Source organism: Oncorhynchus masou, unplaced genomic scaffold (genome assembly GCF_036934945.1).
Source record: "Oncorhynchus masou masou isolate Uvic2021 unplaced genomic scaffold, UVic_Omas_1.1 unplaced_scaffold_1846, whole genome shotgun sequence".
Classification (NCBI taxonomy): Eukaryota; Metazoa; Chordata; class Actinopteri; order Salmoniformes; family Salmonidae; genus Oncorhynchus; species Oncorhynchus masou.
In genome coordinates this window covers 78,642-92,475 of record NW_027016627.1, presented here as the reverse complement: position 1 = coordinate 92,475, position 13,834 = coordinate 78,642, and positions in this window count along the sequence as shown.

Below are 13,834 nucleotides of genomic sequence, written 5' to 3'. Positions count from 1 at the left end.
TGTGTTGTTCTGTGTGTGCTCTTCTGTGTGTGTCTGAGTGTGTTGTTCTGTGTGTGTTTGTCTGAGTGTGTTGTTCTGTGTCCTCTATAAACAGGCATGCATGAGGCAGCGCCAGGCCTTGTTTGTTGTTGTTAGGGCTTCTGCAGTGCGTTGCCGGGGGCGATGCAGACGGTGTGTGTGTGGCCATGGAACAGGCCGGCCAGGCAGAGGGCGAATAACAATGCTCCTCTCGGCGGGACGCTAGCGCTCTCTTCCTGGAGCGCTGGGGGGGGGGATGTCCAACAGGAACTGTTTGGAGGGCCACACAGACACACACAATCTCAGAGATGACATCAATCGCAACCATGATGTCACCACCACATTACAGGACTACAAACAGGGTGTTTTGAAACCCTAGAGGACAGGCTATCCTGACACTCTGACCTAGAGGACAGGCTATCCTAACACTCTGACCTAGAGGACAGGCTATCCTGACACTCTGACCTGGAGGACAGGCTATCCTGACACTCTGACCTGGAGGACAGGCTATCCTAACACTCTGACCTAGAGGACAGGCTATCCTAACACTCTGACCTGGAGGACAGGCTATCCTGACACTCTGACCTAGAGGACAGGCTATCCTGACACTCTGACCTAGAGGACAGGCTATCCTAACACTCTGACCTGGAGGACAGGCTATCCTGACACTCTGACCTCGAGGACAGGCTATCCTGACACTCTGACCTCGAGGACAGGCTATCCTAACACTCTGACCTGGAGGACAGGCTATCCTAACACTCTGACCTGGAGGACAGGCTATCCTGACACTCTGACCTAGAGGACAGGCTATCCTGACACTCTGACCTAGAGGACAGGCTATCCTGACACTCTGACCTGGAGGACAGGCTATCCTAACACTCTGACCTAGAGGACAGGCTATCCTAACACTCTGACCTGGAGGACAGGCTATCCTGACACTCTGACCTGGAGGACAGGCTATCCTAACACTCTGACCTGGAGGACAGGCTATCCTAACACTCTGACCTGGAGGACAGGCTATCCTAACACTCTGACCTAGAGGACAGGCTATCCTGACACTCTGACCTAGAGGACAGGCTATCCTAACACTCTGACCTGGAGGACAGGCTATCCTGACACTCTGACCTAGAGGACAGGCTATCCTGACACTCTGACCTAGAGGACAGGCTATCCTAACACTCTGACCTGGAGGACAGGCTATCCTAACACTCTGACCTGGAGGACAGGCTATCCTAACACTCTGACCTAGAGGACAGGCTATCCTGACACTCTGACCTAGAGGACAGGCTATCCTAACACTCTGACCTAGAGGACAGGCTATCCTAACACTCTGACCTGGAGGACAGGCTATCCTGACACTCTGACCTGGAGGACAGGCTATCCTGACACTCTGACCTAGAGGACAGGCTATCCTGACACTCTGACCTGGAGGACAGGCTATCCTGACATTGACAGAGATATACAGCCCCAGGCTCCAAGATGAGGGCACACTGTCCTCGGCTCTATTCCTGTCTCTATCGCTGTCTCTGTAGCTATCCTTGTCCCTGTCTCAATTGCTGTCCTTGTCCGTGTCTCTATCCCTGTCCCTGTCTCTATCGCTGTCCCTGTCTATATCCCTGTCCCTGTCTCTATCCCTGTCCCTGTCTCTATCCCTGTCCCTGCCTCTATCCCTGTCTCTATCCCTGTCCCTGTCTCTATCCCTGTCCCTGTCTCTATCGCTGTCCCCGTCTCTATCCCTGTCTCTATCCCTGTCCCTTTCTCTATCCCTGTCTCTATCCCTGTCCCTGTCTCTATCCCTGTCTCTATCCCTGTCCCTGTCTCTATCCCTGTCTCTATCCCTGTCCCTGTCCCTGTCTCTATTGCTGTCCCTGTCCCTGTCTCTATCCCTGTCCCTGTCTCTATCCCTCTCCCTGTCTCTATTCCTGTCTCTATCCCTGTCCCTGTCTCTATCCCTGTCTCTATCCCTGTCCCTGTCTCTATCCCTGTCCCTGTCTCTATCCCTGTCCCTGTCTCTATCCCTGTCCCTGTCTCTATCCCTGTAACTGTCTCTATCCCTGTCTCTATCCCTGTCCCTGTCGCTGTCTCTATCCCTGTCTCTATCCCTGTCCCTGTCTCTTTCCCTGTCCCTGTCTCTATCCCTGTCCATGTCAGGGAGGGAGGGAGGGCGGCCACTAGTCAGAGAGGGAGGGAGGGCAGCCACTAGTCAGGGAGGGAGGGAGACCACTAGTCAGGGAGGGAGGGCGGCCACTAGTCAGGGAGGGAGGGAGACAACTAGTCAGGGAGGGAGGGAGACCACTAGTCAGGGAGGGAGACCACTAGTCAGGGAGGGAGGGTGGCCACTAGTCAGGGAGGGAGGGAGACAACTAGTCAGGGAGGGAGGGAGACCACTAGTCAGGGAGGGAGACCACTAGTCAGGGAGGGAGGGGAGGACACTAGTCAGAGAGGGAGGGCGGCACTAGTCAGGGAGGGAGGGAGACCACTAGTCAGGGAGGGAGGGGCGGCCACTAGTCAGGGAGGGAGGGAGACCACTAGTCAGGGAGGGAGGGAGACCACTAGTCAGGGAGGGAGGGAGACCACTAGTCAGGGAGGGAGGGAGACCACTAGTCAGGGAGGGAGGGAGACCACTAGTCAGGGAGGGAGGGCGGCCACTAGTCAGGGAGGGAGGGAGACCACTAGTCAGGGAGGGAGGGAGACCACTAGTCAGGAGGGAGGGAGACCACTAGTCAGGGAGGGAGGGAGACCACTAGGCAGGGAGGGAGGTAGGGAGGGCCCTTGCCTTACATCACTACCAGGCAAGATTTTTTTTATTTAACCTTTACTTAACTAGGTCCTTGTTACCTGCACATACTGATTACTGCATTCTACTTGCAAGCCTACAAATTAGCACTCAATTAATGCACAGATACAGATGTTAAAATATCAAGGTAGTTTGACACCACTAATTAAGAGCGAACAAAATGTTTTGATTTTGATTTGAAATAATCTGGAGTGTGGGTAAGAATGGGTTCCAGACATGGAATAGAGATGTTGCTGAGCAGGCTCTAGTGAGAGATGTCTTAGAGAGAGCTGCCTCCTTCAAATCATCCCAGGCCCCAGCACCTTACCCCCAGCCACAAGCCTCAAGCCACCCCACAATCCCATACACATTCACACACACACACACACACACACGAACACACACACACACGTTGCCCCTAGTGGGTTATGGCACGTCTCCGCTGTGAACCTGAACGGTGGGATTGGAGAGGAGAAATGAATCATTCAACACGGTAAGAGACTGTTAAAGCCGAGGAACATTTTAACGGCTGGCTGGAGGCCTGAAATACACTAACTAAACCTCCTTCCACCCAACCTCAGGAATCCCAGCTACGCACCCAGAAGTAGAGAGGAAAATATCAATGCATACAAGAGGTGTTGCTTCCAGAGAGATTTAGGTACATTACTGGGATGTGTTATTTATGTTAAAGTCATTCCTGGCTTCTGTCAACACTTCCATCATCTGCTTCCAGAGTACTTAGAAAACAAGAGCCCTACCAGACTAACAACCCTACCAGACTAACAGCCCTACCAGACTAACAACCCTACCAGACTAACAACCCTACCAGACTAACAACCCTACCAGACTAACAACCCTACCAGACTAACAGCCCTACCAGACTAACAACCCTACCAGACTAACAGCTCTACCAGACCAACAACCCTACCAGACTAACAACCCTACCAGACCAACAACCCTACCAGACTAACAGCCCTACCAGACTAACAGCTCTACCAGACTAACAACCCTACCAGACTAACAGCCCTACCAGACTAACAACCCTACCAGACCAACAACCCTACCAGACTAACAGCTCTACCAGACTAACAACCCTACCAGACTAACAGCCCTACCAGACTAACAGCCCTACCAGACTAACAACCCTACCAGACTAACAGCCCTACCAGACTAACAGCCCTACCAGACTAACAACCCTACCAGACTAACAACCCTACCAGACTAACAGCCCTACCAGACTAACAACCCTACCAGACGAACAGCCCTACCAGACTAACAACCCTACCAGACTAACAGCTCTACCAGACCAACAACCCTACCAGACTAACAACCCTACCAGACCAACAACCCTACCAGACCAACAACCCTACCAGACTAACAGCCCTACCAGACTAACAGCCCTACCAGACTAACAGCTCTACCAGACTAACAGCTCTACCAGACTAACAGCTCTACCAGACTAACAACCCTACCAGACTAACAACCCTACCAGAGTAACAATTCTACCAGACCAACAACCCTACCAGACTAACAGCTCTACTAGAATAACAGCCCTACCAGACTAACAGCTCTACCAGACTAACAGCCCTACCAGACTAACAACCCTACCAGACTAACAGCTCTACCAGACCAACAACCCTACCAGACTAACAACCCTACCAGACTAACAACCCTACCAGACTAACAACCCTACCAGACTAACAGCCCTACCAGACTAACAGCCCTACCAGACTAACAGCCCTACCAGACTAACAACCCTACCAGACTAACAGTCCTACCAGACTAACAACCCTACCAGACGAACAACCCTACCAGACTAACAACCCTACCAGACGAACAGCCCTACCAGACTAACAGCTCTACCAGACTAACAGCCCTACCAGACTAACAGCTCTACCAGAATAAATTGGTCTGGAGAAGAAGAACAGTGACAATGGCAGAAGCATTTAGGTTCTATTTAACAGGCAATTCACCAGGCTCAGGTGGGAAGCACCTTTCACCAATCTTCCTGTGTTCGGACGAGGTGAACTCAATGCCCCCTAAAACACACAGACACACAGACACACAGACAGACACACACACACACACACACACACACACACACACACACACACACACACACACACACACACACACACACACACACACACACACACACACACACACACACAGACACACAGACACACACACACACACACACACACTTCAGGAAGTGAAACCAGGCTGTGGAGTGTTTTGAGTGCAGCGGCGTGACGTAGCGACACTCTCTCCTCCTGCGCCCCCTCTCTCCCGGACGTGGTGCGGGAGGCTTGGACTCAGCCATCCGTTAATTCAGACAAGGTCTGCGTTTTTATTTGGATGCTGCTATTAATAATTGAGTGATAAATGGCTGGCATATTTCTCTCTCCTCCCTTCCTCCTCCTCTCTCACCTCCTCCCTCCTCCTTTCTCATCTCCTCCCTCCTCCGTTCTCATCTCCTCCCTCCTCCTCTCTCATCTCCGACCTCCTCCTCTCTCACCTCCTCTCTCTTTTCTCACCTCCTGCCTCCTGCCTCCTCCTCTCTCACTAACTCCCTCCTCATCTCTCACCTCCTCCCTCCTCCTCTCTCACCTCCTTCCTCCTTCTCTCTTACCTCCTCCCTCCTCCTCTCTCATCTCCTCTCTCACCTCCTCCCTCCTCCTCTCTCACCTCCTTCCTCCTTCTCTCTCACCTCCTCCCTCCTCCTCTCTTATCCCCTCCCTCCTCCTCTCTCAACTCCTCCCTCCTTCTCACCCACACAGATGCTTTTACCCATTTTACCCATGATGCCTGATTACATCTGAGTGTTAACGTGGTGCCTGATTACAGCTGAGTGTTAACGTGGTGCCTGATTACAGCTAAGTGTTAACGTGGTGCCTGATTACAGCTGAGTGTTAATATGTTGCCTGATTACAGCTGAGTGTTAACATGGTGCCTGATTACATCTGAGTGTTAACGTGGTGCCTGATTACAGCTGAGTGTTAACGTGGTGCCTGATTACAGCTAAGTGTTAACGTGGTGCCTGATTACAGCTGAGTGTTAATGTGGTGCCTGATTACAGCTGAGTGTTAACGTGGTGCCTGATTACAGCTGAGTGTTAACATGGTGCCTGATTACAGCTGAGTGTTACCGTGGTGCCTGATTACAGCTGAGTGTTAACATGGTGCCTGATTACAGCTGAGTGTTACCATGGTGCCTGATTACAGCTGAGTGTTAACATGTGCCTGATTACAGCTGAGTGTTAACCTGGTGCCTGATTACAGCTGAGTGTTAACATGGTGTGTGATTACAGCTGAGTGTTAACATGGTGCCTATATACAGCTGAGTGTTAACGTGGTGCCTGATTACAGCTGAGTGTTAACATGGTGCATGATTACAGCTGAGTGTTAACGTGGTGCCTGGTTACAGCTGAGTGTTAACGTGGTGCCTGATTACAGCTGAGTGTTAACGTGGTGCCTGATTACATCTGAGTGTTAACATGGTGCCTGATTACAGCTGAGTGTTAACGTGGTGCCTGATTACAGCTGAGTGTTAACATGGTGCCTGATTACAGCTGAGTGTTACCATGGTGCCTGATTACAGCTGAGTGTTAATGTGGTGCCTGATTACAGCTGAGAGTTAACGTGGTGCCTGATTACAGCTGAGTGTTAACATGGTGCCTGATTACAGCTGAGTGTTAACGTGGTGCCTAAATACAGCTGAGTGTTAACGTGGTGCCCGATTACAGCTGAGTGTTAACATGGTGCCTGATTACATCTGTGTTAACATGTGCCTGATTACAGCTGAGTGTTAACCTGGTGCCTGATTACAGCTGAGTGTTAACATGGTGCGTGATTACAGCTGAGTGTTAACATGGTGCCTATATACAGCTGAGTGTTAACGTGGTGCCTGATTACAGCTGAGTGTTAACATGGTGCATGATTACAGCTGAGTGTTAACGTGGTGCCTGGTTACAGCTGAGTGTTAACGTGGTGCCTGATTACAGCTGAGTGTTAACATGGTGCCTGATTACAGCTAAGTGTTAACGTGGTGCCTGATTACAGCTAAGTGTTAATGTGGTGCCTGATTACAGCTAAGTGTTAACGTGGTGCCTGATTACAGCTGAGTGTTAACATGGTGCCTGATTACAGCTGAGTGTTACCATGGTGCCTGATTACAGCTGAGTGTTAACCTGGTGCCTGATTACAGCTGAGTGTTAATGTGGTGCCTGATTACAGCTGAGGAGTGTTAACGTGGTGCCTGATTACAGCTGAGTGTTAACATGGTGCCTGATTACAGCTGAGTGTTAACGTGGTGCCTATATACAGCTGAGTGTTAACGTGGTGCCCGATTACAGCTGAGTGTTAACGTGGTGCCTGATTACATCTGTGTTAACATGTGCCTGATTACAGCTGAGTGTTAACCTGGTGCCTGATTACAGCTGAGTGTTAACATGGTGTGTGATTACAGCTGAGTGTTAACATGGTGCCTATATACAGCTGAGTGTTAACGTGGTGCCTGATTACAGCTGAGTGTTAACATGGTGCATGATTACAGCTGAGTGTTAACGTGGTGCCTGGTTACAGCTGAGTGTTAACGTGGTGCCTGATTACAGCTGAGTGTTAACGTGGTGCCTGATTACATCTGAGTGTTAACATGGTGCATGATTACAGCTGAGTGTAAAACGTGGTGCCTGATTACAGCTGAGTGTTAACATGGTGCCTGATTACAGCTGAGTGTTAACGTGGTGCCTATATACAGCTGAGTGTTAACGTGGTGCCCGATTACAGCTGAGTGTTAACGTGGTGCCTGATTACATCTGTGTTAACATGTGCCTGATTACAGCTGAGTGTTAACCTGGTGCCTGATTACAGCTGAGTGTTACCATGGTGCGTGATTACAGCTGAGTGTTAACATGGTGCCTATATACAGCTGAGTGTTAACGTGGTGCCTGATTACAGCTGAGTGTTAACGTGGTGCCTGGTTACAGCTGAGTGTTAATGTGATGCCTGATTACAGCTGAGTGTTAACGTGGTGCCTGATTACATCTGAGTGTTAACATGGTGCATGATTACAGCTGAGTGTTAACGTGGTGCCTGATTACAGCTGAGTGTTAACATGGTGCCTGATTACAGCTGAGTGTTAACGTGGTGCCTGATTACAGCTGAGTGTTAACGTGGTGCCTGATTACAGCTGAGTGTTAACATGGTGCCTGATTACAGCTGAGTGTTAACATGGTGCCTGATTACAGCTGAGTGTTAACATGGTGCCTGATTACAGCTGAGTGTTAACGTGGTGCCTGATTACAGCTAAGTGTTAACGTGGTGCATGATTACAGCTGAGTGTTAACGTGGTGCCTGATTACAGCTGAGTGTTAACGTGGTGCCTGATTACATCTGTGTTAACCTGGTGCCTGATTACAGCTGAGTGTTAACGTGGTGCCTATATACAGCTGAGTGTTAACGTGGTGCCTGATTACAGCTGAGTGTTAACCTGGTGCCTGATTACAGCTGAGTGTTAACGTGGTGCCTGATTACAGCTGAGTGTTAACGTGGTGCCTGATTACAGCTGAGTGTTAACGTGGTGCCTATCTCAACATGGCCATACGAGTCAACTGAATGTTCATGCTGATTCATCTACCAGCAACAAGAAAACACTTTATATTATTGAGTAGATGTAAGTTCCTATGTTTTGGAGTAAAAAAATAATGCTATACGCTGTTTGAATTTACACAAGTCCAGGGAATGTACTGATAATATGATTAAATATGAGGTAATGTAACACAAACATTTAGTAAACACAACATATCAGTGTTACATAAACACTTAACGGTTAATATTGTTCAATGTATTTGATCATTGGCCATGATAATCCACTTTGGCAGTCATTGTGGAGCACAGTGCTCAGCCCACCAGCTGTAACAGGATGTAGAATCAGTCATTGTGGAGCACAGTGCTCAGCCCACCAGCTGTAACAGGATGTAGAATCAGTCATTGTGGAGCACAGTGCTCAGCCCACCAGCTGTAACAGGATGTAGAATCAGTCATTGTGGAGCACAGTGCTCAGCCCACCAGCTGTAACCGGATGTAGAATCAGTCATTGTGGAGCACAGTGCTCAGCCCACCAGCTGTAACAGGATGTAGAATCAGTCATTGTGGAGCACAGTGCTCAGCCCACCAGCTGTAACCGGATGTAGAATCAGTCATTGTGGAGCACAGTGCTCAGCCCACCAGCAGTAACAGGATGTAGAATCAGTCATTGTGGAGCACAGTGCTCAGCCCACCAGCTGTAACAGGATGTAGAATCAGTCATTGTGGAGCACAGTGCTCAGCCCACCAGCTGTAACCGGATGTAGAATCAGTCATTGTGGAGCACAGTGCTCAGCCCACCAGCAGTAACAGGATGTAGAATCAGTAATTGCTGGACGCTACATTTGCCTCTGTCATTAAGAGCGGTAATGGTAATGGGGAATGGGTGGTCTCATCATTGAATGTGAATTTGCCTGACGGTTTGATATTCGTTCATCACGATCCAGTACACAATACTAATTTCGAAGTATACACTATTTTTCTTTCTTCAAACATGCAACATTGTGTATAATAATCATACAAATGTTGAATTGTAAAAACAGAGCCAAGTGGCAAGTTGTTGCAAGAACAAAACAAATATTTAGTTCATATAAAATTAACTTACTAAGCAAATATTGTTAAAATTAAAGCTGAAATATCGATGGTTTGTTTTTGAACCTTTTACTTTCGGTTTTGTACACCAGCTTCAAACAGCTGAAAATATTATATTTTTGGTTTATTGAAAAGATATTTCACAGCGGTTTAAATGGAACAATGATTCTCTACTCTTGTTTTTGTCACTTAAACTGAAATTAGATGAGCTTCCAGGAAATGGAGGAGCGATTTCTGCATAGTGCACCTTTAAGTTAATGAAATCACAGTGTTCTCTCTCTCTCTCTCTGGTTCTCCTCATGTAATATACAATCTGAGCAACACACTACGTTGGATCAGAACCCTAGAGGTTTTCCTTCACTGATCCAAAATGGATCCATGTAGAACCCTGCATGGTGCCATTTAAGAATAGCTACTACTATTAAATTGTAATAATTTTAGCTAAAAATATAATTGAATGAACAATTAAATAATGGACAAAATAATACCAGCATAGTTTTTAGAATGTATTGTTATTATATGCGAAAATAGTTTGGAAAAGTGCGTTGTTGGCCAGGGAAGAATCTCTTAGTATGAATAACGGCCCACATTAACTCTATCTGACTTCTTTACAATACAATACAATATTTCTACCTTTATTTAACTAGGCAAGTCATTTCAAATTCTTATTTTCAATGATGGCCTAGGAACAGTGGGTTAACTGCCTGTTCGGGGGCAGAAAGACAGATTTGTACCTTGTCAACGCAGGGATTTGAACTTGCAACCTTTTCAGTCACTAGTCCAACACTCTAACCACTAGGCTACCTGCCTCTAACCACTAGGCTACCTGCCTCTAACCATTAGGCTACCTGCCTCTAACCACTAGGCTACCTGCCTCGAACCACTAGGCTACCTGCCTCTAACCACTAGGCTACCTGCCTCTAACCACTAGGCTACCTGCCTCTAACCATTAGGCTACCTGCCTCTAACCACTAGGCTACCTGCCTCTAACCACTAGGCTACCTGCCTCTAACAACTAGGCTACCTGCCTCTAACCATTAGGCTACCTGCCTCTAACCACTAGACTACCTGCCTCTAACCACTAGGCTACCCTGTCTCTAACCACTAGGCTACCTGCCTCTAACCACTAGGCTACCTGCCTCTAACCACTAGGCTACCTGCCTCTAACCACTAGGCTACCCTGCCTCTAACCACTAGGCTACCTGCCTCTAACCACTAGGCTACCTGCCTCTAACCACTAGGCTACCTGCCTCTAACCACTAGGCTACCCTGCCTCTAACCACTAGGCTACCTGTCTCTAACCACTAGGCTACCTGCCTCTAACCACTAGGCTACCTGCCTCTAACCACTAGGCTACCCTGCCTCTAACCACTAGGCTACCTGCCTCTAACCACTAGGCTACCCTGCCTCTAACCACTAGGCTACCTGCCTCTAACCACTAGGCTACCCTGCCACCCCGAATATATTTTGTCCAATAGTTAGTGAACAGTGCTCCGCTCTAACACCCCTAAACAGCAGACCTCACACATACAGTTGAGACGAGCACAGGTTCAGGCTGCGGTGCAGCTCCCCTGAGTAGAGAGCATGTTGTTGTGGCTTAAGGGCCTTGCTCAAGGGCCCAACGGTAAGGGAACGGTTTGAAGATGTGAACCCAACAGTCCAACTCCTTAGTCGCTGGGCTACATGTATGACAGGTACATGTATGACAGGTGGATTGACAGTTGCTATGGGAATGGCAGTTAAATACTGAATTGACCAAAGGGGTCTATATATAACCCCTATTTATCTAAGAGCGTATGATTTTATTAAACACAGTATTTCCTTTTGCTTCCAGCTAGCATTTAGTTTGTAACAGCACAGGTTTGTATGAACAATCTTCCTCTTGGTGTCGGACGTCGGCAAGGTGTTTTTCTGTAGCAGCATCATCAATTTGGATAGAAACAAATTAAAAGGGAATGTTTTTGTTAGCATTTATTTCTAACATTTAGAGCCTTTTTTTAATAAAGGGTTCTTCATCTTGTCCAAAGAGAGAGAGAGAGAGAGACAGAGAGAGAGAGAGAGAGAGAGAGAGAGAGAGAGAGAGAGAGAGAGAGAGAGAGAGAGAGAGAGAGAGAGAGATGGGGGGGAGGGGGGGTAGCTGGCTCCAGGCCCCTGTTCTGAATCTGATGCTCTGTAGAGGGAGGCCTGACAGTTTGAAACCAGCCAAATATTCAGCTAGTCAATCATAGTTACCCACAAACCCCCCAAGGTATTCCCTCCTCCAGAAAAGTGAGGGAACAAAAAGAGAGAGAAAGAGAGAAAGCATATATATATATATATATATATATATATATATATATATATATATATAGAGAGAGAGAGAGAGAGAGAGAGAGAGAGAGAGATGGGGGGCGAGGGGTGGCGAGGGGGTAGCTGGCTCCAGGCCCCTGTTCTGAATCTGATGCTCTGTAGTCAGTAACACCTGAGGCCTGAGCATTAACACCAACACCAGGGCCATGTCAGCAGCACTGCACACTGGCTCCAACTGCCCTCTCCTCACCACCAAACACTCAGTACTCATACAGACACACAGTAACCAGCTCTCCAATACAGCCCTTACTAACAATGGGTTTAAACACTACAGTTTATGAGACATATACACCATACTGAACAGTACAACCACCATACTGGTCAATACAACCACCATACTGAACAGTACAACCACCATACTGGTCAATACAACCACCATACTGAACAGTACAACCACCATACTGAACAGTACAACCACCATACTGGTTAGTACAACCACCATACTTTACAGTACAACCACCATACTGAACAGTACAACCACCATGCTGGTACAATCACCATACTGGTCACAACCACCATACTGGTCAGTACAACCACCATACTGGTCAGTACAACCACCATACTGGTCAGTACAACCACCATACTGAACAGTACAATCACCATACTGGTTAGTACAACCACCATACTTTACAGTACAACCACCATACTGGTCAGTACAACCACCATACTGGTCAGTACAACCACCATACTGGTTAGTACAACCACCATACTGGTCAGTACAACCACCATACTGGTCAGTACAACCACCATACTGGTCAGTACAACCACCATACTGAACAGTACAACCACCATACTGGTCAGTACAACCACCATACTGGTCAGTACAACCACCATACTGGTCAGTACAACCACCATACTGGTCAGTACAACCACCATACCATACAACCACCATACTGGTAACCACCATACTTTACAGGTACAACCACCATACTGGTCAGTACAACCACCATACTGGTCAGTACAACCACCATACTGGTCAGTACAACCACCATACTGGTCAGTACAACCACCATACAACAACCACCATACTGAACAGTACAACCACCATACTGAACAACCACCATACTGTACAACCACCATACTGGTTAGTACAACCACCATACTGGTCAGTACAACCACCATACTGGTCAGTACAACCACCATACTGAACAGTACAACCACCATACTGAACAGTACAACCACCATACTGGTCAGTACAACCACCATACTGGTCAGTACAACCACCATACTGAACAGTACAACCACCATACTGAACAGTACAACCACCATACTGGTCAGTACAACCACCATACTGGTCAGTACAACCACCATACTGGTTAGTACAACCACCATACTGGTTAGTACTACAACAACCACCATACTGAACAGTACAACCACCATACTGGTTACAACCACCATACTGTACAACCACCATACTGAACAGTTACAACCACCATAGTACAACCACCATACTGAACAGTACAACCACCATACTGGTCAGTACAACCACCATACTGGTTAGTACAACCACCATACTGAACAGTACAACCACCATACTGGTCAGTACAACCACCATACTGGTTAGTACAACCACCATACTGGTTAGTACAGTACAACCACCATACTGGTTACTGAACAGCAACCACCATACTGAACAGTACAATCACCATACTGTACAACCACCATACTTTACAGTACAACCACCATACTTTACAGTACAACCACCATACTGGTTACAACAACCATACTGTACAACCACCATACTGGTCAGTACAACCACCACCATACTGGTTAGTACAACCACCATACTGGTCAGTACAACCACCATACTGGTCAGTACAACCACCATACTGGTCCACCATACTGTACAACCACCATACTTCTGGTCAGTTAGTACAACCACCATACTAGTTAGTAAAACCACCATACTGGTCAGTACAACCACCATACTGGTCAGTACAACCACCATACTGGTCAGTACAACCACCATACTGGTCAGTAGAACCACTTGTTGCAAAGAGATTCCACTACTTTT